Source organism: Lepisosteus platostomus, chromosome 2 (assembly GCF_059453375.1).
Source record: "Lepisosteus platostomus isolate fLepPlt1 chromosome 2, fLepPlt1.hap1, whole genome shotgun sequence".
NCBI classification, from domain to species: Eukaryota; Metazoa; Chordata; class Actinopteri; order Semionotiformes; family Lepisosteidae; genus Lepisosteus; species Lepisosteus platostomus.
In genome coordinates, this window is record NC_142612.1 from 50488541 (window position 1) to 50513246 (window position 24706).

A 24706-nucleotide genomic window follows, 5' to 3' on the forward strand; every position below is an offset into this window, starting at 1 on the left:
TTAATTCTGTCTTATTAACAAGCATTGCCGCTACACCTGGTATTAGCTCATCGGTATGGTGTAAGTTTTATCTGTACCATACCATACAGTATATAGGTACAGAATTCAAGCTGCACCACTGTATCGCTTTGGTAAGGAGACGGACAATGACCAAAATCATGAAGACTCTCTCACACCAAATAATGAAGATGAAAAGGAACGGGAAGTCAACACGGGACATTGTACAGCAGTTGGCTTCGATGGACATCTTCGTTTCTGAAAGCACAGTGAGACGGCATTATAAAGGGGAGAGGAGGCAAAGAGAATCTAAACCGAGGACGATTCAAAGGTAAATACATTTCTAAAAATACCTTTCTTGCATGTAAATACAACTACGCACATTATTTTTAAAACTAACTGTTGATCTCTTTTTTTTCAAGTCCTATTGTGCGAGCTATCGACAAACTGATTGATGAAAATGATGAGCTACCGGCGATGCAAGTCCAAAGACGGCTATGGGCTGACCTCGGTGGGACCATTAGCCCGACATCGATAAGAAGAGTACGCAGGAGGCTTGGATGGAGATACAGAAAAACCAACACATGCCCCATGATAAGGCTAAAAAACAAAGAGGAAAGACTCAAGCAAGCGCTCCAATGGATTGAACAGGGGGAGGCATTTCAGGATGTACTTTTCACTGACGAAACAACAGTGGCTCTGGAACAGTTTTCAACAATGGCATTTTGCAAAAAGGGGAGATATGTGGACAAGCCAAAGCCCAAACATCCACTGAAGGTTCACGTCTGGGGGGGTATATCTAGAAGAGGCCCGGGACCACTTCTTATTTTCGAAGGAATTATGGACCGTGTATTCTTCGAGGAAGTCGTGGTCACACAGCTTGCTGCCCCATATATCAGGGAGCAGTTTGGATCAAGGCACCGTCTCTTTCAAGACAACGATCCAAAACACACAGCAGCAAGGGCGAGGCTTATAGCAGAAGGAGTGAATTGGGTAAAAACTCCAGCCGAATCCCCAGATCTAAATCCGATAGAGATGGTTTGGCATTCGTTGAAAGACTACGTTCGGAAAACTGCTAAGCCCATCACAAAGCAGGAACTGATCGATGCGATCTTTAAATTCTGGGAGGAAGAACTGACCGAACAAAATTGTAACAATTTTATTAACAGTCTGTTTCGTGTTCTTCCTAGGATTGTTGACCGGGGAGTGGGACATTCGGGAATGTAAGTCTGAGAAAGACAGTCTCACGTTTGTGGACAGTCTGTCCACAAACAAAACATGTAAAAAAAAACAATTACCTTTTGTCAATGAAAACCGGTGTGTGTGTCTCTCTCTGCTGGATGTCCCTCTCACTCTCTGCTGAATGAATAAAAGCATTTTATTAAAAATGTGTTTGTCTGGTATTTACTTTGGTCCCTTTTAACTGTTTTTCGGTCTACTGTATTGCTTTGAGATGCCACTTTTAAAGGTGATATGTAAAATAAAGTTTTTTATTATTGTTATAGAGAAACATGATCAGATTTTCCCTGGTTCAGAAAAAAAAGATCTAAAGTGCTACACATAACTTTCTTAATTCAATGTATTTAAAGCAGTGAACTACTGTAGGTGTAACATAACATTCAGAAATACAATCGAGAATAGTTTTGTGGTGTTTGTTTTGATGAAACGTTCCTAAAACGTATAACGTAACAAAATTAAAGACGATTAAAATCTGTAATCTTTCCACTTGTACTGTAGTCATCGGAAAGTTTCTGTTTTGTGTAAGGATGGTATCAAAAAGCAATCTTAAGTGGTGAGAAAGCTGTGCTCAATGTATTTAAGGGACGTAAAAGTAAAAGGAGATGCTTCATATTGCTTGACTAATTTTAAAAACTAAGTTATAAATGCAGACGCTCCCTCGGTGCCGCGCCGGGTGTAAATATCAAAATATACATTCGTCCCGGGCAGAGGCCGAAGAGTGCCCGGCTAGGGTGCACAGGGAAGAGCAGGACAGGAGTGAAAGGCGAGGTTTAGGAAGGCGTACAGTCTGGGCAGGTATAGATTACACTTTTCTAAAACGTATTTGAAAAATAAAAACGATTACAATCTACTGTAATCCTTCCACGTTTGATCCCAATATCCCAAGAAATATAAATCTAAACGGGTAGAAAGCTATGCTGAAAGTTTATTAAGATACTTAGAAGACAAAGATACTGTATCAATTTATGTTGCATTAGCCTGATTATGATTAAAAAAAACACATATAATTAAACACGAGTTCCAAATCAAAACACGATTTAAATCAATATAAATGTTTATATTGTATCGCATACTGTCCAGCCTCCATTTCTCTATAAAAATGTACTCTTACACACACACACACAATAGAAGCAGGAAGCAGAAGCAGGGACCGTTGTCAGAAGGGAAGAAGGTGACTATTCATTGTTATCAAAAATGACTTAGAATCGATCATGTAGTGATATTTTGAAATATAAAAGTCAATTGATTGTCCATAATATCGCTATTCTATTTTTTCGAAGAAATGTTTGTTAAAAGAAAAGTCCAACACCAGCTGGATTTGAACACACAACCCATGAGGTGGGAATCGGGCACGTAGACCAGTAGGCTACAAGGGAAGTCACATGAAGAGAGAGGCGAAACAGCCCTACACAGCCCTGTCGCAGTACACGAATATAATCATATCGTTATTAATTTCTTTAGATACGCAATTCCATATTATATTCCCTTTTAATTAAATTCTAAAAGTATGCTTGTTGACTCCGGTATCACGTTAGTTAAAGACTTCGATGCTTAAAATGTTTAGGGAGAAATGGAATGCTGGTGTGTATTTTTTCTTTAAAGTACCAAGACCAGCCATATACTGTATGTTTAAGTTCCAAAATTAATATCGTTTATGGTCTTCACACGCTTTACAGTATGCTCCTATTCTTTTTATGCTCAGGTACTAAGATTTCCCTTCAGTGGTAAAATTCCATATAAATATTCAATACTACAACGGACACAGTAAAGACGTTTACTGTAAATCTTTCTACGACAGACCAACGGACCACGAGTGCCCCTGTCGGTCAACCAATCACGTACCGCGGTACCGCGCGTCATCGTGCGTCACAATGCGTGACGCCGTAGCAAATTACCTCCGGTACGTGTGTGTACCGCGCATTTTGAATGGCTGCATCTGTATTTGAAATGTAATGTGTACTTGTTTACTTATATTGTTTGTATGTTTTCACTTGTAATTATTGTATGTTATCATTTGTGTGTAAAACATAGCTGAGCTGTTTTAATGCAAAACACATTTCTGACATATCAGCCAGTAAAGTATTATTGTATTGTATTTTCTGCCACTTTATTGAAAAACTTTAATAAAAAATAATTCCATCCACTTCAGTTGCTTAGCATTTATTTTACTGAATTTAGAAAGAAGGATCTTCCCTTTACATGAATGCTCTTCTGATCATGATAGTTATCTTGTAGATGGACAAATGCATAGTATTGATCAAACTATTACTAGCTTCCCTTTGAAACATGCAATTGAATGTATGTTACTGTTCCTCGCCTCACCCAGAATGTAAAATGCTTTTTAGAATAACATTTCAGGTTTAAAATTCCTTATTTAGGGAATGTCCATGTCAATCAGGATCTGGACTTCATGGCATTCCATCAGACATGTTAAGGACCAGCATATGAAACACACTATGGGTGGTATGGACCTTTCACTGTTATATAGACTGGACTCAGACCAACTATATAGTACAAATACTAGACATGTTGACCATCTGTTCAGCTGTTATGTGTAACCTAACATGTTGCATAATGCTTATCTGTGAAATTCTCATTTGCATTTAGATTTTACAGAGTTAAAAAGAAATCAATGAAAAGGGCATGTAAATAGACAATATTCTCACAAATATCAAACTCACAAAATGCCCTATACATGAAGAGGTGTCATTGAATAAAGTGAAAATAAAGATTAAAAAATTCCATACTTTTGCAGGTTGGAAATGGTGGTGCAGTAGAACACCGTTATCTTCATCTTAAGCCCAGGACAGTGTGTGTCTTCTGTACGTGGTATCTTATAACTTTTGAAACATGGATAACACTTTGCAAAGCTGCTAAAAACTGAAATGTACTGTACTCAGTAATTCTATTTCTGCATAGAAAGTTCATAACACTAGCTGAAATTCATTGCAAACTCAGCATATAGATGCTTGCCATGAAATGGAAACAGGAGTGCAATGACTTAGTTGGGGGTAGTTGGGGGGCGTGACCAAGGCAAACTAGTCCAAGGAGTCCAGGGGGGAAATCCAAAAGTCAAAATCCGGGTGATCCAAAGGTTAAAATCCGGAATGTGTACAGGGACCGGGAATAAAAACAGCATGACGAGGCCAGGCGCTCTGAGCCCCGGACTCAGCTGGGTCAGGACGCCGATAGGAGGATGTAGGGCGACTTGATGGTAGGCGGGCTTCCGGGTGTCCGTCTTCCAATGCAGAGCCCAGAGTAGTGTAGCGGCAATGCTTATTAATAAGACAGAATTAAGTGTTGCTGTGCTTTCCCAAATGAGGCCCCATCTCTCTCTTCATCTCTGTGGTGCAGCCACAGAGAAGCTATTCATGCAGGCTGATTTAAAGATGTTTTCTTTTGATAAGGGACAGCTCCCAAATGGGGATGCACTTAGCTAAGCCTGGCTATCATGATCAATGGTAATCCATTGGCGCCTATCTGTCTAGGGAGTGCCAGATGGACATCTGGACTGCATTCCTAAGTGTCAGGAGTAAGTGACTCATATCTCACCTTGATCAACCAATCAGGGGCTGGTAGGGCCAAGTAACCCACGTGGGACTCTGATGCCCATGGAACTTTCAGCCAATGAATGAGCTGAAGTTCCTCCAGGTAAATACAGGCAACAAAGAGCTCCAGAACTATTTGGACTATTCTAAAGACTTTTCTAAGGAGAATTCTAAAGGAGAATTCCAGGGCAGGACGGCCCAGGAGCAGAAGGCTCCCAAGGGCAGGACATTCTCGTAGCAAGCCTCCTGACCATCCTGAGACTCAGCCCGGACAACCACGGAACGGCCAGTGTGTCCGAGTGCCAGAACTTTCCTTTGTTCTAAGAGTCTAGAGCGGAGGTTGCCACGAGTAACCAGAGGATCCACCCGAGGTTAGCATCAGCAGCAAGCCTCGTGAACAGGTCAGAACTGTGGACAGCTCTGAATTCAGAACTATTCAGAACAAACGCTTCATCAGGAACGGACAGGTCCTCTTCCTGACTTGCTGGGACCCACAGTCATCTTTTCTCCTGTGCACAAACTGTGCTAGTTAAAGCCAAAACTAACTAGCCGGTCAGTGAGCATCAGCAGCGCACTGTCGCAAGCCGCACAGCACACCGAGCCAAGAGCGCGGATTGGACAGCAACAGCCTGCAACTGTTTCTTTGTGCCCGCAGGAGATCTGAATCCCCAGAGATTGGATGAGTATTCAACTTCAATGCATTACAGCTCGAGAATTCAATTGTTATCCCAACCAGTTGATATCAATTTAATTCCTAAGAGTTATGTACTTGTTTTGAGTATCTAATGTAGAAGTTGTAACCAAGTTCAATTACGAAACGGTCTAAATGAATGATATACCGAACCTATGTCCTCTTGATATATATAACTCTTCGTAACTGACTGAACATATATCTTTTGTATTCTGATAACCCTCACGATAAGATCTGTTAGGTTTACATGCATATTCTATGAATTAATAAATGTATACTCGTGTATTAGTACCTGTGTGTGTGCGTTGTTTGAGTTATATCGCATGGTTGGATTCTAAAGCCATTAAAAGAATCATTTTGTGATTTACTGCTACAATTAATATTTGTCCCAGTAAATGCCCAAACCCTACAGAACTGGTGCCTCGTGAGAGCACACTACATGTATTGGCGTCTCTGGACGGGCTATGGTAAGACTGAAATTAGTCAACCAAGCAGAATAATTCATATAAAACGCCACGGGTTTCATACACGACAATACAGAGTGCTGAAAGCCGAAAGAAAGAAGTTCCCCTTGCTCTTTAAGCAGTGCTTGATTGTTTTGTGATCTTTTGCAATCTACCGGGTTGATCGCATACTTGATCTTGTGGTTTTCTGTGGTAAAACTGTGATATCGCAATTAAAAGTAATACTCTTTCAGTTTAACCATGGTTGCTAAAAGGTCTGAATTCGAGTCGCTATTAAGCACCCTCTCTAGGGTCAGCAGCAGAGAAGCTAGAAGGATAAATCTCCATTCTCTGTGAGAGCTAGCGAAGGACATAGAGAGATTTGACCCCGCAGTGTCAGAGAATAATATCGAGAGTTATATTCAAGACCTCAGGTATACCCTGCAGTACCGGCCAAACGCCACAGAACAGGAGAAAGTGTTTCTGGTCAGGAAAACTACCAGCAGAGCTGTACATGAGTGGATGGCTAGGCAGATGAACAAAGTCTGTAATGACTTTGAAGAGCTTTGTCATGCACTTATCCAAGAATACAGTGCGTTTATTGACCCGTCTGTCGCGGTAGCTGCCGCCCTTAACATTAAGCACGAGAGAGCCCCTCGCGAATATTACGAGAGACTTAGACTAACTTATTCTGCAGGGCGAGATGATGAGTGTTGCAAAGAGAACACACATTTCAAGGGTTTATTCATTGCAAATCTCCACCCATCAGTCAGAAAGATGATCTTAATGCATACAGATGCACAGACCATGAAAATGACTGATATTAAGAGATTCGTGCAGAAAGCCTGGGAGTATGATGTCCAAAGTCGCTCTGAGCAAAAAGCTGTTAAAGCGACTGTGTTCGCCGTCAGAGCCAGCAGGATTAATTCCCCCCTGCTTGAAGGAGCATAGGCTCCTGAGCTGGCTAAGCCCCATTCCAAAGCAGGCACACAGGACCGCACCCAGCGTCCTAAGTGCCATGAGAACACCGGGGGAGGGAAAGGGCTAGAAAAAGCTGAACAAAAAGATTCAGTAGCCGCCTGCCTGGCCAGGCTTGAACAAGCTTTATTAGGACAGGGACAACCGCTCCCCAAGGCTGCCTGAAGCGTGAATGAGGTGATACTTTCCACCGGAGGAGGCGGAGACCCGCCCCCTCTCCCTCCCTCAGTCTATCTGATTGAGCGGAAGGGTTCCTGCCTGGATGAGGTCAGCCACTCCCAAGTGAGTGCTGACTCCACCCCTGAAGTCACAGAGCAGGCAGTAAAACAGAAAAGCAAGAAGCTTTCACCTCAAGGCTGCCATGGGAAATGTCTTACACAGTGAGACATTGATTGACACTGAGGTTGAAAGGTGTTTGATGTCATACGGCAAGCTCAAACAGGTAGAAAAAGAAAACGGCATGCGACTCAGAGAGGAACCTTTGGTGGAACACCAGAAAGGCAAAGTGTGGAAACAGGTCAAGGCTCCTATGCCTTCTGTACAGAAGGAAAGGGGGGCAAAGAGGCAGACTGTGCTCACACAGTGCCCACCGAACACAGAAGCCCATACGGAGATTCCTTCTGTTCCCTCTGGACAAGAAATAAAAATATTATCTTGTTTCCCAGACATACTGGGAAGTCATGTCCCGGCCGAGGTCCCAACAGTCTCCATGCCACAGGAGCGGTGCTCCAAGCAGCCGCCTGATCCACCAGGTAAAGCACACCCCTTTTACATCATTAAAGAGGAGCAGATCTCCCCACCTGGCGATGAAAAGGAGCTTTCCCTGTGCACCCTGGCACCCAAGAGGGGTCAGGACAACCACCCCGCAGTGGGGGAAGAGATCCAGATGGCAGGAGAGCAGGTGGGTGATGTAGCCCTCGCCCTTAGCCCTGAGAGGTCCTCTATCAGTGAGGATCTGCTTGAGCAGCTGTCACAGGGCCACCACCAGGTGCCCCTGGTGCAACATTCACAGGTTAGACAGGAGGTCCAGTTGGACGCTGAGACTACTGCGCTGTGGACACACCTGATCCCAGATGCCGATTCCCTCTGCTGTGACCCAGGGAACCTGCAGTCAGGTAACATTATTTCTCACAACAACCAGGTAGTGAGTGAGACTGACCTGATTGTTCCTGCCTCAACGGCATGGTTTCCAATACACCCAGTCCCCCAGAAGGGACAGGGAATGAAAGCTGAGCCGGTTTTCTAACAGCCACCAGCTCAGTCTGTCAGTCTGAGTCTGACCAACAGTGGTTCAGCCAGACTGGAGCTGGATGGTCAAGCCACCCACCTGCCAGTGCAGGACATCGCAAAGAGGGGTGTCAGAATCCCTGCCTGCACTGACATGGGCCTGGTGGGTGATAGTAAGTTCAAAGACAGTGAACTAGCTATCCCACTGCTGGGGCAGCTCCCTGAACCCCTAGCAAGGGAAGGGGGATTCAAGCAGGTGTCCTACACCCACAGAACGATTGTAAACATGCCGATAGAGGGATTCCTCAATCTGGAAGTGTGCAGGGTGGACCGGAACAGTGAGAATGGGGTAACAATCCCAGATCACTCAGGTGCTCCGGATGACCACTCAGCCGAGGGTCAGGAATGCTCCATCGCTGCACCGCCCCCTGCAGGGTTCCTAGAGCACAGGCATGAACAAATCGAAAAAGCAGATGCCCTGGAAATGGAGGAGGAGCATCAACAGCTGCGTCAGATCTCCCCAGATTTCCAGGATATTGGTGCCCAAGATGCCAAATGGCATACTGAGAAAGACACCATGTACATGCTGCGCCAGCTTAGAAAGGCGACAGTCACTCAGAAGGAGATGACTGGGATCAGCCACCCTAAAAGACTTTTGGGAGGACTGGTTGCTGCCACCACTGTTGTGCGTTTGCTATTTCTGGTAGGTTTGTGTGCTGTTTGTGGCACTCTCACCCTGACTGCCCAAGAAGGCAGGTGTCAGAGATGCCAGACGGTAGTGACAGACTGTATCGACAGCAGCAAAAGCTGGAAAGCCAAGGAAAAACCCTAAAGGCAACTTCCTATGCAACAGGGTTGAATCTTATCCCCCAACCAGTGGGCATGATTGTTGGTGTTATACAGTGGGTTAATGCTTGTGTGCAACAGGCCAGAATGTTGACACAAGACCTGTTAAGGGAGTTTAGTGCCACTGTAGCCAGTCTAACCATGGCACAAATCCCAACCCACTTGATTCCACTCTTCTCAGTAGAGGAGTATGTGACATTAACCCCATCGCTCATAGCTCACCCAGTAGGCAATCCAAGATTGAATTTGGTTCCAAATCTTGAGATGGGTATGGCTATCAAAGCTATCCATTGGCTGTGTCTAACTGATCCACCAATGAAGGGTGTAAAGCTACTAACGAGCAGAGGGAGGTTAATGAACCCCATGAAGAGCAGGTGGGATGTAAATGGCTGGTCAGCACACCACATTTAACTGACACTATGACTTGTGACAGGCATGATACAGCTACCACTATGCAGCTACCTAATCAAAACAGTTTCCTGCAAGTTCCAGAGGAGGCCACAGTGCTCTTGAACTTAACACTGTACGGTCTAGAACCAGACAATATAAGACTTAACCTGTCATGGATGAGGTCATGAGGTCATGGATGCCTTCAGGTGCCACACTATTGAATTGGATAGAAATCCAAGAAACAGTAAGCCCTGAAGAGGTACAGGTAGTTGAGTTTGCTTTAATGGAACAAACCTCAAAACCACCCTAGCAGGTGCCCAACACAGGTGTTGTGGTTCATCGGGGGGGCTGGGAACAGGAACCGGTGTTATTGTAACACTGCTGCTGTGTAGCTGAATCATGACTGACAGTGTACTCTGACTGCTGTACTCTTTCAGCAAGATGTACTCCGGGTAGCATGAATGAGTCAAAGGTAGCATGTCAAAAGAAAGGAAGTTACTTCTTCCCAAATATCTGCCTACAGAGGTATTAGATATTGACAGTGAACTTCCTGATGTGTAATGCCTAGACTGAGATGATGTCTCCTACCGTGTTTATACATACTCCAGATGTTATTCATCCTGTTTGTTCCCATTGCTGGTTCCGGTATGAATTCTAGAGGAATAATGTGGACATTTAAGATTAATGTTCTAATGACAAGGGACATCACTTAACTCTGTTTTGTTTTGAAGGCAACAACGCCTCAGGACCTCGTGATATCAAAAAGGGGGGATATGTAGCGGCAATGCTTATCAATAAGACAGAATTAAGTGTTGCTGTGCTTTCCCAAATGAGGCCCCATCTCTCTCTTCATCTCTGTGGTGCAGCCACAGAGAAGCTATTCATGCATGCTGATTTAAAGATGTTTTCTTTTGATAAGGGACAGCTCCCAAATGGGGATGCACTTAGCTAAGCCTGGCTATCATGATCAATGGTCATCCATTGGCGCCTATCTGTCTAGGGAGTGCCAGATGGACATCTGGACTGCATTCCTAAGTGTCAGGAGTAAGTGACTCATATCTCACCTTGATCAACCAATCAGGGGCTGGTAGGGCCGAGTAACCCACATGGGACTCTGATGCCCATGGAACTTTCAGCCAATGAATGAGCTGAAGTTCCTCCAGGTAAATACAGGCAACACAGAGCTCCAGAACTCTTTGAACTATTCTAAAGACTTTTCTAAGGAGAATTCTAAAGGAGAATTCCAGGGCAGGACGGCCCAGGAGCAGAAGGCTCCCAAGGGCAGGACATTCTCACAGCACGCCTCCTGACCATCCTGAGACTCAGCCCGGACAACCACGGAACGGCCAGTGTGTCCGAGTGCCAGAACTTTCCTTTGTTCTAAGAGTCTAGAGCGGATGTTGCCACGAGTAACCAGAGGATCCACCCGAGGTTAGCATCAGCAGTGAGCCTCGTCAGAACTGTGGACAGCTGAATCACTATTCAGAACTAGCGCTTCATCAGGAACGAACCGGTCCTCTTCCTGACTTGCTGGGACCCACAGTTATCTTTTCTCCTGTGCACAAACTGTGCTAGTTAATAATAATAATAATAATTGCTTACACTTATATAGCGCTTTTCTGGACACTCCACTCAAAGCGCTTTACAGGTAATGGGGACTCCCCTCCACCACCACCAATGTGCAGCATCCACCTGGATGATGCGACGGCAGCCATAGTGCGCCAGAACGCTCACCACACATCAGCTATCAGTGGGGAGGAGAGCAGAGTAATGTAGCCAATTCATAGAGGGGGATTATTTGGAGGCCATGATTAGTAAGGGCCAATTGGAAATTTGGCCAGGACACCGGGGTTACACCCCTACTCTTTTCGAGAAGCGCCCTGGGATTTTTAATGACCACAGAGAGTCAGGACCTCGGTTTTACGTCTCATCCGGAGGACGGCGCCTGTTTGCAGTATAGTGTCCCTGTCACTATACTGGGGCATTAGGACCCACATGGACCGCAGGGTGAGCACCCCCCGCTGGCCCCACTAACACCTCTTCCAGCAGCAACCTTAGTTTTTCCCAGGAGGTCTCCCATCCAGGTACTGACCAGGCTCACACCTGCTTAGCTTCAGTAGGTTGCCAGTTGTGAGTTGCAGGGTGATATGGCTGCTGGCTAGTTAAAGCCAACACTAACTAGCCGGTCAGAAAGCATCAGCAGCGCACCATCGCAAGCCGCACAGCACAGCCTGGCACCTAGCCAGAGAGCGCGGATTGGACAGCAACGGCCTGCAACTCTTTCTTTTTGCCCGCAGGAGATCTGAATCCCCAGAGATTGGATGAGTATTCAACTTCACTGCATTACTGCTCGAGAATTCAATTGTTATCCCAACCAATTGATATCATTTTAATTCCTAAGAGTTATGTGATTCATTTTGTGATTTACTGCTACAATTAATAATTGTCCCAGTAAATGCCCAAACCCTACAGAACTGGTGCCTTCAGAGAGCACACTACAACAGTAAGTACAGTACTTACTTACTGTAGTACTTCTCGCATCAAGAAAGCTAGGTGTTAGCATAAATTATTAGTAATCAATAATATTAAATTTAGCACTGTAATAAATTGTGCTAATAATAAATTCTATTCTACTCTGAGAATGTAGGGGGGAGGAAGAATGCCCGTGGTCTTTTCACTGACTGCAATATTATGGACACTCAATTGACTTTTTTTATAAAAAAAAACTTTTTTTTGACAGCTGGTACAGCAACCCACCGGGCCCACGCACCAGCATTATATTCTCATGTACGAGAATATGTTTATTGTCTTCCAATGATAGACGGGTTCCTTCTGAAGTCGGGAGACATTAAAAGCTTGCCAAACCCGGACTGTTACACCAACGCATTAGCAAGTTAAAGCTATCCCATTGAGGAGCCGGGCGCAATAATTGTTTTGTTCCTTCATTTTCTGATCTGCAAGGCCATTTGGCTGCAGTGAATGTGAATTCTGTCGGGCATTGCCAGATTGTGAAAAAATAGTATTTAAATCAAGATGGGGGTAAGGGAGTCATCTCTATGACACTCTCTCTTACAAAATCAACGTGAAACAAAACAAAAACTAAAAATAAGATACAATCTACAGACATTCACAACATAGACATATTTTAAAACATTACATATATTGTTAGATTATTACTTTGAATATACACTTTAAGTAACTGAAACAGCCGGTTAATAAAATTGTTGCAGTTTTTTTCTTGTTTGGAGGTGGGGATATTCTGACAATAACTGATTTAAAGACAATCTGTCAAAGTGCAGTGAAATACAATATTACGCTGGGTAAACGTTCCGAGGTCAAATTCTTCTGCGACAGGGGTACCTTTAAAACGCAGACGACGGCACCGAAAATCCCTGGCCAAATACGAAGACAGTACGTACAGTTATAACTCAAACTGATTTAAAACCTACACATCCCAGTTACCATGGTGGTGCTTGTGATCATTGCGTTTAAGCAATGAAACCGGGCAAAAAATAATTCACATGACTTTGGGGCTGAGTTTAGAAAGCTTAACCTATCAGCAACAAAGCGAAATGTACTTGACAGGCTACCTCAAACTGTCAGTTACACGACTGTGTATGTCACTTAAGCCACTCCCATTTGGCATTTTAGTTATGGAGGCGGAAAGACGCCCCCCCCCCACCTCTGGGTGCCTGACTTGTCACCATCTTTAACCATTCTGTGTCCAAGTCGCAGTACGTAGAGACACGTATGAAAAAAAATTCATTTCAGCTACAATACATATATATTTTTGTGGTAAGAGAGAGCAAAACATCAGTATTTACTGCTAGTAATTAGTGTACGATTTATAGTTGAAATCCTGAGCCTAAATATAAAGTTAAAATCTCGACAAACAAAGCAATGTAGGAAATGCGCACACAGATATACACAGAAAATAAATCCGTTCTGACATCTCAAATCAGTTTCGATCAAGGTCTCCAAAACGAACAAGAAAAAGAGCATTTTCGGAGAGCAATTACGCTGTGTTTATGTAGAATAAGTGATTAGATTTATGAGCAATCTAATTTCTTATTCGTTTAAAACAGTGAAACAGCTGCAAAAGATCACCAGTTTTTCATGCATAAAAAGTGGTTATTAACTCTCGAAATCTGTTTTTATAGGTTTTAAAGTCGTGCAATGTCTAAGCCGGAACACATCATTATATCTCATTTTTTACTTCTTTTTTTAAAACAAATGTAAATCATTTGCCCAGCCTAACAGTATTGTTGTTATTGTTTTTATCCTGTAAAGTGCTTTGAGGAGCCACCTTTAAAGGCGCTATATACAATAAAGTTCATTACTATTTCTATCGTTAATTTGCTAAGCAGTGAAAACATTTGTCTGTCTTTCTGTGGGGGGAAGGGAATCTGATCTGATCTGCAAGGCTACAAAACTAAAAATAAGACACACTCTACAGACATTCACAACAGCGACATATCGTAAAACATTTACATATATTGTTAAATTATTACTTGTTTTTCAAGTTAAAAACGTTCTTAATGTGAGAAGTACTACCGTAAGTATGTACTGTGCTTACTGTACTGTGCTTAAGTACTGCTGTAAGCAAAAAAAGGGGGTTTTGGAGGGGGGGGGATGTCTTTCGCTGGAAGATTCGCCCCCTTCTACTTTGAAAATACCTGTGAAACCGGTTTAATTCGTCACAGCCAGCACTCCCGCAGAGAGTGATGAAAACCATGCTGCGCCACTCCTATTTAGCATTTTAGTTATGGAGGCGGAAAGACGCACCCCCCACCTCTGGGTGCCTGTTCGAGTCACAGTAGGTAGAGACACGTACGCAAAAAAGTTAATTCCAGCTACAATTTATATATCATTAAGAAGCAATGATTGGTAAGGGCCAATGGGAAATTTGGCCAGGATGCCGGGGTTACACCCCTACTCTTTTCACGTACCGCGAATCGTAGCCAATTACCCACGGTACGTGTCTGTGCCGCGCACTTTGAATGGCTGCATCTGTACCTGTTGCTAGGTACAAATAAATGCATTATGATAAAAGTTCTTTATATTTTATTTATCGAAAATACTATTGTATGCATATGTATTTTTTAAGAGTAGCAACAAGATTTTTAATTTCACATGCCTGAACGAGTCTTCATCACAGTGCCATTCACCAGTGCAAATCTTTAAACTGAAACCATCCAGGCAAAGACTTCCTTTCCTATTGTGGTTAAAGAAAAAAAAAATCATTCCTGTTCACTTTTATTATTGTACAACAGTCCATTAATCATTTAAATTTACAATAAAGCACAATACAAAGGCTCTTTTATCCACTGCCTCACACAGTCACGCCTGCAAGTTCCTGTCTGTTAGATCCCACTTCTGTGCAGGCCTGGTTCTGTCATCTCTTCAAGTAGTCTGAGCAGTCTGACATAGCATTTACATGTCAGTGTTTCGACTCATTGAGACTTGTTCTAAAAAGTAAAGTTGCTGCACTGTCTCACATACATAAATGAAAGACCTACACTGTATGTACATGTATGTATGTTAGGAAAAGTATAGATGTTAAATGCCAGAGAATTCCAAAACCTGTCTTAGAAACTGACAGTCCAGTGGATTTTGTAAGTTAGAGCACAAATCAGTTATGTAATTTTACTAATTATGGGCTTTATTGGTGCAATGTAAACAATTTCTTCAGCTTTTTAAGTGTAGTTGTTTCTATAGATCTGTAAGAATGTAGCACAACCCGACAGTTTAGGAACACGAGTTGTTAAAAACTATCAGAAAAAAATAATTCTAAAATGTATTCACAATTATGATGTACTCTGTTTTCCCTGTATTGCTACAATGCTGGGGGAGTTTTGGCCCAGAATGTTTTTTTTTTGGATCTCATCATTTCAAATCATTTTTTTTTTTTATTGGGTAGGCAAAAGTAAGACCCAGTAAATAACATGCAAATTAATCCAAATGAGAATTAAGTGCAGTGCACAAGGTTTATTTTCAGTAATAATGAAAAATTGATTTTTCATTTTTTAAAATGGATTTCTCAGACTAAGGTAGTTATTTTCATTTGTAGACACCAAAGGTACACAAACAGGCTTCAGCAGCCACATTCATCATCAACTAAAAATCAACTTCAGTCAGAATATTTAGTGTGTAATAGAACACTAACTAAAATCCTCAGATTCTAACACTCTTACTAACCTCATCTCTCATGTCATCTGCTCCTTCAGACAAATTAGGACAGACATCCATAAGCAGTATCTACATCATGAACAGTATTTACCAGCTTTATATATTGTATAGTGTAAATATTCTAAGCACACAAATGCTTAATTAGATTTTTTTTACTAATTTATTTTGGAGAAAAGTTAGAAAACATATAGAAAATCTCATGTATAATCTCAGAAGCTGAAACACTAAAGAGTTATTTATCTTTGTTAAACAGTATCATGATTAGCTTTTATAAACAAAAAGAGAAAAAGGAAAATAAAACTAAATAAACCATGAAAAAGTATTTTAAAGTCTATGAAGAATTTACATAAATTCTCAAGGCAGTTTAACATTATACATATTTTTCTTGTTGTGCAATATACAGCAATTGTTTTTTTCCCGCTGATGTTGTTTGACAGGACCGGAAACTCTGTTAGGGTGTCAAGCATATTGAATCTCACTTTGTGAAATAAAATCAAGCCATCTTAAGAAGAGATTCCTTGCTTTGTAATTCTTTATAATGTGTAACTTGACTGTTTAACAAGATCCGTGCACAGGAAAAAATATGGTAAATTCATTGTTTTGGATGGAAGGAACACCCTGACTGTGACAGTCCTTTTTAAAGGAATCAACTCTGGTATGGACTTGCCTGTGATGAGGACAGGATCAATTCAGGTGACAGGCATCAATAGGCCAGGAAAGTAAAATGAGACTTTAAAGTGACACCATTGCAGGAAACTTTATTGAGAGGAACAATCCACTTCTCTCCAGCATTAATTAATACAGATGCACACTGTCAATAAATCACTATCTACTCTGTCAGGAAGTCCTGGTTATTGAGCATTTACAATGAGGTGCTCAGATCACTGTGAGATCTAGAATGCAGAATGCTTGATGAGCACTGTTATGGCGGGAAAGCCAAGAATTGAGTGCTTTAATGTCATTCTTAAGAGGTGAGAACAGAATGTCTTGGTATCAGTATTAAGAGTCAATGCAGCAAGGTCCATAGTGTGTGGTGACTCTGTTATAGAGATTCAGATCTTCTCTCAAAAACTTTCTCTCATCTCTGAAGAACTTTCACTTCCCTGCCAACAAGGGATAAGCGATTACCTTTTAGTAGGGTTAGAGGGAACTTGGAGGTCTGCACAAAGTGATCTTTGAATCATAGATCTGACCTCATATGGCATGGAAAATAGAAATATGACAATATTATCTGAAAGTTTAAATTGCTATTTATTTTTTAATAAAATTATTATTACAAATCCACCTTATTTGGAATTTCCAGTTGTTTGTCTTTTACATCTCAGCTTGCAACCTCCTGCAGGGGAGGATGAAGAAGTGTAGACTGACTCCTCTGACTTATCTACTTTCAAGAGATTCGTCTCAAGTCCAACACGTCACATGTCACATGCCCCTTATGAGTGACTTAGTACCAGTTGAAGGAGAAGCACACCATGACTAAAAACAAGGAGGCTGTATAATTACTGTGTCACTGGGAGCCAAGAGAACTCTGTCCTTAGGTAGAGGCTATTTCCCACTCTACCCCAACAGCAATCAGCCAATTATACTTTGAGGACTTCTAGTAACAGTGGGCTAGCACTGTGGCCTGGGCATCAATCCAAGATCATTTAGCTTAGCATTCATTCAGGTAAGGAGCTTTACTGGTTGAGCCACTCTCCATCCTCCATAGCAATGCTAATGTTAGATCGTAATATCCCAGTGTTAAGGTGAGGCCACCTCAGTCAAGTTGATAGTGAAGTGTTTCTGTATCAGTGTAACAATAAAAACGATACAGGGCTGGATGTTCTTTTGAAAGTATATATTTCATTATACACTTATACCCATTATCTGAATATAATTAATTCCTGAAAATCTGTTCAGAAGGTGGGAGATTGTAAAACTAAAATAAAAATTCCCTTATTTCTTATGGGGAAAATTCCACCCGGTTCTGAACTGTAGACAAGTTCACTCAAAGACCACCCTAAACATACAGATGCAGCCATTCAAAACGAGCGGGGTATGCTTTGGTACAACACAGTGGGCGTGTCGCAATGAAATTCCGTGTCATACCACTCTGTACCGTATGCAAATTAGATATGTTAATAGTATCTGGAATCACAGCCAGGTGGAGCTAATAAAGTTTAACCTCTCATGTTACAGCATTTGAGCTGTCACCAGAAAACACTAGGTTTCGAATCCTGATCACTACTGAGGGACAATCTTTATTAAATTAAGAATTTAAGTTGTACACTCTTTAGACTTTTAAATTTAAACTGTGTATTATAGCATTTTAATCATTATACATTAAAAATGTGGTATATTTTATGAAAGCAAGATTGCTCAGTTGGACAAAAGTACACAACCTACCACCTTTATCATAAATATTTTAATTATGCAGAAATATTTTATGCAACAAAGTCTTTACCAAAACATACAGTATCATTGGAGCAAGAAATCCATATGTTTTTGGTGAACCTGTGATGTATTCTGCCATGTTTCTGTACCATGTTGATAAATCTTTCATGACACAGTAGAGCTCTCATGATTAAAATGTGTGGATGTGAATCACATTTCTTATGGTATACAGAATAGCATGTTAAAAAACAGAGGCACAATGCAAATATGAAGATAAAGGATCCCCAAATAAAAGGTAAGAGAAATATTTCAAGTAAGTAAAAGGTAGCTGCTATGGGTCAAAAGAACAATCTGCTAAACAGCATGAAAAATTGAAAAAAAAAACATTAAGAAGGCATGGTAATTTTAAACTGGATAAGCTTTTATAAAGAGAGACTACTACAATTGTTGTAAAAGGAGCAGTACATTAGTATTCATTGACTCCTTTGTTACCCATACCAAAGGCATACTTGTGTTCTGGTGGAGTAGAGGAAATTCAGTGAATAAATCATTTCATTATTTATAAAAACAATCTTTTATTGTCATTCTGGAAAAACAGACTGTTCTCTAAAAGATATAAACAGAGCATTTCTGCAAACTCAGCTTCCTGCTTCTCACGCCTGCATACTTCAGTAGCTAAAGGTTTCCACCCTGTGTTAAGAAGATGATCAAGTGTTATTCCTTGAGCTAGCTGTTTTCCCCTTATAAAAGTGTACCACAATAAAAGCAGTGTAAAGAACAGAAATGCAAACAGTAATAATACCACAAGCATGGTAAATATAGGAAAGGTATGGAAACTTGTAGTTCAAATATCACCAGAGTGACCTAAGCTGCAATTATCATTAACTTCTGGTTTTACTTAGCTTTTTTTTTGTTGAATCTAAGTTTCACTTTAAATGTGGTTATGAGAAGGGCTGGTGTATCAGCAAGTTTTCATTCAAACATGACTATTAATAAGCTAAATCAGCTTGATTGGAACAATTAATCAGATTTTCTTTTGTCTTCAGGTGCTGCTGCTTTAAAGAGACCTTGAGAAATAGGAGACATACCAGTCCTCAAGGACCAGGACTGTAAACCAGTGGGGTAAGAGAGATAGTACTTTTCAGTACCTTTTTTCCAAGACAGCTGAGTTGGATTTAGGTAACTTTTCAGATCCTGATGCTAATTGCTATTCACAAGATGGTTTGTATATTAGTTCTTAGAGAGCTGTGCTCTTCACTTGTTACCAGTTAGTAATACAGTAGATGTTTAGTATTAGCACTAGAAGTAGCCATAATAATAGTACCAGTAGTAGTATTTTGAAATAGATTACACTTAGACTTTACACTTACATTGGGAGAAGTCACCGATTTACCATTATAATATTTTTCAGTAGTTTTTCAAGATTTTGAAACAATATGTTATTTTTCCTTTCCTGAGCACTATTTCTTCTGTTCAATCTCTTTGGTAAATCTGCCTTTGTCTTCTGCTTGATCTATAAACCAATTTGTTGCTTTGCTTCTCTGATAGTGCTTGTCATTCAAATCACTGTCTGCTACATCCACATACTTTACATGCAGTTTAAAGAAATTTAAGGAAACATGTCTCAAAAACAATCAGCAACATTTCACAGAGGCACTGTAGATGAAGCAATCAATCCACATGCTTCAATTTGAGTGTGCTTCTCTGGCCTGCTTGGCAGTTCTGTTCATTGCTTGTCTTTGCACTGCAGATTTACAGTATAGATGAATCTATAATACTTCTGTATTTTAAGTGAAGTCACATGTGCAGGGAGTTGCAGGTGTGAAGAACTAATGAAGTGTGGAATTGTTTTGCTGACAGGACTCAGCAAACATGTCAAGAAAAAGAATTATCACTTCATCATTCTTATAATTGACACATTGTCCTGCTTTAATACTGCAACAAAGGTAGAGAGATCTTTTAAAACACATTGTTGTCTCTTTTCTGTTTCTTGGAAAGGTATTTATTTTACAGCAGTTATAATAAGTCATAGAAATTCGATTTTAAAGAACAAGCAATAAACCAACAGGATGTGAGAGTTGCTTTTATGAAGCTTGTAGACAGAAAAAAAAAAGCTATGACGCCCATGCCCATTTTGCTCTTCTGTGAAGTAATTTATTTAAAATACAAGGGAACAAAGAGCTAGAAAGTTCTGTCACTGGCAGAACAAAAAATTATTGTAATAATCTCACAGTTTTAATTCAGTGTTTCATTTCTTCATGTGAATATTGCGTTATCAGCAGGTGTGCGAGGAGAAGGAGTAGTAATGGCATTTTAAAATAATTGCTGTTGTGAAGCCATGCTTTTAATTAGGAAATGCCCATCAAGGTGGTGCAGAAGCCGTTTTACACAAAAGACCTGGGTGTGCTGTTAGTGTGAGAAAAATAAGCATTAAGCATTAAGCCTGTATGCAACTATATGCACAGAACAAAACATTAAAAATTGAATACTTCATTGTTGAGAATTAAAAATCCTCTTCCTCTGATAAGACCAGAATTAAATCTTCTTACTTAAGCAGGAGCCATAAATGAACTTATGGAGACAATTAACAGAGACGTTTTGTGTAGACTTAGAACTTACAGATGCAGCCATTCAAAATGGGTGGGGTATTTCACGGTATACCCCAGTGGGCATGTCGCATCAAAACGCAGTATCACGCGGTAAATTGCGTCATTTGACGTCATGCTGGAAAGTATCCAGAATCACCTTGTAAAACCGCCAGGAGGAGCCAATAAAGATTAACATCTCATGTACAGCATTTGAGCATTTAAATTTAAACTGTGTATTACAGCATGTTAATCATCAGTCATTAAAAAGTTGGTATATTTTATGAAAGCAAGATTGCTCAGTTGGAAAAAAGTACACAACCTACCTTTATCAGAAATATTTATGCATCAAAGCCTTTACCGAAGATATTACTAATAGTATTAATAATGAATGACTTTGGACAAGCTGTAAACTCAAAGTATTACGCTGGTCCACATTCTTTCTAACCGTCATTTTAAACGAAAATACTTTTAGTTTTTTCCTTGATAAACACCACAGCATTTCGTAGATCTAACTAACGAGGACAGGACATTAGCTAGCCAATACGATAAAGGAATGACTTTTTTTGCTAATTTCTTTAGCACATTTGTACAAGCACTTGGAATCTGTCCAAGCCCTACTTTGTCAGGCATTTTCTTTTACTGCAACAGACATAAAAACTCCCTTGCTTTGAACAGAGTGTTTCATAATTTCTAACTACGAAAATGATTTAAACTGTGACACTTATCATTCAACCAGAGCTCAAAATATCACAAGGATCCTCAAGAGCACATCAAAGACTGTATTAAAAGATACTTGTATCAGATACATGAGAATCCAGGCTTTTTTATCAACGCTTTCTTTTCTGTATACCAGATATTATGGAACCACTTCAGAAGGGTGTCAGCCAGTCAGATTCCAGGAATCGGTACTTTAAAGAAAAAATACACACCAGTATTCCATTTCTCCCTAAACATTTTAAGCATCGAAGTCTTAAACTAACATGTGAAATAGCGTGTAAAAAAGTGGTAGTTTTAAGCTTTTCTGCTAATAGAATATGGAATCGCGTATCTAAAGAAATTAATAACGATATGATTATATTTGTGTACTGCGACAGGGCTGTGTAGGGCTGTTTCGCCTCTCTCTTCATGCGACTTCCCTAGCAGCCCACTGGTCTATGTGCCTGATTACTAAACCTACAGGTTGTGTGTTCAAATCCAGCTGGTGGTTGAAAGTTAAAGGGAATATAATACGGAATCGTGTATCTAACGAAATTAATAATGATATAATTATATTCATGTACCGCAACACAAGCCGGAATCCAGCCGAAGCCATGACATTTTATTTTAACAAACATTTCTTTGAAAAAATAAAAAGTTTCCCTGGGTCAGAGATTAAATAAAACTTCACTCGCACCAAACAAATGTATATTTCTAAATATCAAAACATGATCCAATTTAAGTCATTTTAATAACAATGAATAGTCACCTATGCGTTACAATATAAACATTTATATTTATTTAAATCGCGTTTAAATTGCCTTTATTTAAAACCCATAAATAAAGCTGATACTGTTTAGACTTTTAATTATTTAAAACTGTATTACAGGAGCACAATGCACAATGTGTAGCGGTGAGGCTTATTAATAAGGCAGAATTAAGTGTTTCTGAGCTTCCCAAATGAGGCCCCATTTCTCTGTTCATCTCTGTGGTGCAGCCACAGAGAAACCATTCATGCAAGATGTTTTCTTTTGATAAGGACAGCTCCCAAAGGGGGATGCACTTAGCTAAGCCTGGCTATCATGATCAATGGTCACCCATTGGCGCCTATCTGTCTAGGGAGTGCCAGTTGGACATCTGGACTGCATTACTAAGTGTCAGGACTAAGTGACTCATATCTCACCTTGATCAACCAATCAGGGACTTGTAGGGCCGAGTAACCCACGTGGGACTCTGATGCCCATGGAACTTTCAGCCAATCAATGAGCTGAAGTTCCTCCAGGTAAAACAGGCAACACAGAGATTCAGATTCAACAAGATTCAGAAGGGATTCTGGAGAGGATTCTGTGGACTGTTCTAAAGGGAATTCAAAGGAGAATTCCAGGGCAGGACGGCCCAGGAGCAGAAGGCTCCCAAGGGCAGGACATCCTCGCAGCGCGCCTCCTGACCATCCTGAGACTCAGCCCGGACAACCACGGAACGGCCAGTGTGTCCGAGTGCCAGAACTTTCCTTTGTTCTAAGAGTCTAGAGTGGAGGTTGCCAGAGAGTAACCAGCAGCAGGCCTCGTGAACAGGTCGGAACTGTGGACAGCTGAATCACTATTCAGAACTAGCTCTTCATTAGGAACGAACCGGTCCTCTTCCTGACTTGCTGGGACCCACAGTCATCTTTTCTCCTGTGCACAAACTTTGCTAGTTAAAGCCAACACTAACTAGCCGGTCAGTGAGCATCAGCAGCGCACCGTCGAAAGCCGCACAGCACAGCCTGGCACGAGCCAGAGAGCGCGGATTGGACAGCAACAGCCTGCAACTGTTTCTTTGTGCCCGCAGGAGATCTGAATCCCCAGAGATTGGATGAGTATTCAACTTCAATGCATTACAGCTCGAGAATTCAATTGTTATCCAAACCAGTTGATATCAATTTAATTCCTAAGAGTTATGTACTTGTTTGAGTATCTAATGTAGAAGTTGTAACCAAGTTCACTTTACGAAACGGTCTTAATGAATGATATACTGAACGTATGTCCTCTTGATATGTGTAAGTCTTTGTAACTGACCGAATATATCTTTTGTATTCTGATAACCCTCTCGATAAGATCTGTTAGGTTTAAGGCATATTCTATGTATTAATAAATGTATCCTCGTGTATTAGTACCTGTGTGTGTGCGTTGTTTGAGTTATGTCGCATGGTTGGACTCTAAAGCCATCAAAAGAATCAACTTTGTGATTTACTGCTACAATTAATAATTGTCTCAGTAAATGCCCAAACCCTACAGAACTGGTGCCTTCAGAGAGCCACTAACATTACAAATGCAATGTAAATCGCTATCTTTGTTTTCTGCGTAATAATGTTCACCTCTCTGTCCAGCAAATTAACAATATTAGTAATAATAAACTTTATTATATATGGCGCCTTAAAAGGTGGCTTCTCAAAGCGCTTTACAGGATAAAAACAATAACAACAATACTGTTAGGCTGGGCAAACAATTTTTTTTTTTAAAGAGATACAAAATTAGATATAATGATGTGTTCTGGCTTAGACATTAACGAAGAGCAAAACGAAGGTCATAAAGGTCATAAACAATATTAATTTTGGAACCTCAACATACTATGTAAACTGTATGTTGCTGTTATTGGTATTTTAAAGAAAAAACACTTTAATATCCTGGGTTCGGCACAATGATTCAGGCATTCATGTTAAGGACAACAGAGCTTTCACTCGCTCAAAAAGACAAAAAGACAAAAAGAATAACGGACACAAATCGCAAACGCATGTTCAAATATATGTGTTTTTTTATTCACAATCAGACAAATGCAACATAAATTGATATCTTTGTCTTCTAAGTATCTTAATAAACTTTCAGCATAGCTTAGCTTTCTCCCCGTTTAGATTTATTTTTCTTGGGATCTTGGGATCAAACGTGGAAAGATTAGATTGTAATCATTTTTATTTTTTAAATAATTTTTAGAAAAGTGTAATCTATACTAAAAAGCTGTACACCACCTGCTATTAAGATACATATTGTAATACTTTCGGGCTCGGATAGGACGGACACAGGAACTCAGACTTGCGGAGTTAAAGCAAGTTAAAACCTTGAATTTATATATCACCTTTAAAAGTGGCATCTCAAAGCAATACAGATTACAGAGTAAATACCCAACACTGATTGTACCCATCTGTCATGCTAATAAAGCACCTTGAATTGAATTGAATTGAATTGAGAGAGAGCACAGTCAGGACAGACAGGCAAATAAGACACTCCACAGACATTCACAACAGCGACATATCAGAAAAAAACGTTTGCACATATTGTTAAATTATTACTTGTTTTTCAGGAAGTTAAAAAAAAACACTTGAATTACTTATCCAGTCTCTCGAAATAAAATTATTTTTCAAGCAATGCAACTAACGTCGGGCAACGTGTTTTTTTTTAATCCAACATTGACAGCCACAACTTTAATCTTGTCAGTCAGCTCTTTTTTCTCTATTTGAATTGTGTC